Below are 1,675 nucleotides of genomic sequence, written 5' to 3'. Positions count from 1 at the left end.
GTGTGTGTGTGTGTGTGTGTGTGTGTGTGTGTGTGTGTGTGTGTGTTTGTGTTTGTGTGTGTGTGTGTGGCCTTTGGCTTCATGTTGCACTGCAGACCTGGCATAAATCAAAGCTTTAAAGGGGCAGCAGGAATCTATTAAGCCTAATTGAACTCTGGCTATAATTAGTTTGTTAGTAACACTGAAACACATCATGTGACCAAAAGGGTCTTATATTATATTCAGTCTGTTATTTAGATCTCATCTCTGCTCTTAGTTAAACTGAATCTAGACAGTTACACAATTTCAGTTGTTCAGATTAATCTTGTGATGACTTTCACCTATTTTTTTTAAGATTTCAAATTACTGGATCATATCAGTATTTGATTGTTAAAAGTCTGATTGAAAATTGMTCAAAGAACTGCAGTAAAACTACCTGTCAGTAAATTCAAGTCAGACAGCAAACACCTCAAACACTACAGGACATGTAGTGAAATGTGAGYATCAGGCAGGGACTGTTCTAAAAAGATTTCAAAGGGTGGTCAGAGGAGGGCACTGGTGTATCACACCAAAACTAAAACCAAAAGCCAGAACTGAATCTCAGGAGTTGTTAGAAAGATACTGCATCATGACATTATTAMAATGTAACCCTGATACTGAACAGCACAGACATGATTCAGTTCAGAGAAGTTTGACCTCTTTTTGAGGTTTCTTTGGAAGTTTGATTCCTTTTTTTAATTCATGCTCATAAAAATAACATAATGTGGCTTTCTTGCTTAGTTTATTTTATTTTTTTAAAATACATGTTTGCTATAATAGAACCTTTCTGCAAATGAGAAGGATTGATGAGTCTAAAAACAGAGCAGTCTAACTGTAAGACTGAATCCTGGTTAAAGACCCACCATACTTGGCCTGAAGCTGAACAGTCGACCCCTGGTCTTTTGATTGCAAAAACAACAACAATAAAAGAAAAAACTCATTGGCAGGCCCAATAGATWGCCCTTCATCAGAGCTAAACAACAAAAATAAAATCTGAAGCTCCTGTTAAATAGTTTTTAAATTAGAAGCATTTTTGTGTGTCCAGACAACCCCTTTTCAGCCTACTACTTTAGGCACTCCTTAGGTTTAGCTGTGTTGAACCACGGCAGCATCCAAAACATGCAGGACACTGGCCCCTTGAGGACCGACTTTGGACACCACTGCACTAAAATATTAATAACTTTGTTAATATTATTAATAATAGTTTTTATGATTTCTACATCATCAGTTCTTTTTTTCCCTATGTTGCCAACATGTACAGTAAAGGTAAATCCAGACTCTTTCCTGTTCTTCATAGCACTGTAGCTTCTACTGTATGGGCCTTTCCCAATCGGTAGCTACCATAGACTTGAATACAGATCACTAGACTGAGCCCCGCTCATACCGTCCACTGGTAGTGTCTGTGACAGCTTGGAGGAGCAGAAATGGCGTCCAAAAAGGGCAACAGCTTACAGCYTCCATAGAAACTAATAGATAAACAAGCTGAACCGGATCTGTGTCGCAGATTATCTGTCATGTTCTTACAATAAATTAATAACTGTGTTAATTTCATTCAACAATCATGTAAAACAGCAGATTTATACCAGAAAAATATATAATTTATAAGTAACAATGATCTAAACCAGACCTGATGTCAGCCTGTAACTTAGACTTTAGC

Source organism: Austrofundulus limnaeus, unplaced genomic scaffold, assembly GCF_001266775.1.
Source record: "Austrofundulus limnaeus strain Quisiro unplaced genomic scaffold, Austrofundulus_limnaeus-1.0 Scaffold653, whole genome shotgun sequence".
NCBI lineage: Eukaryota > Metazoa > Chordata > Actinopteri > Cyprinodontiformes > Rivulidae > Austrofundulus > Austrofundulus limnaeus.
This window is presented reverse-complemented; position numbering follows the sequence as displayed.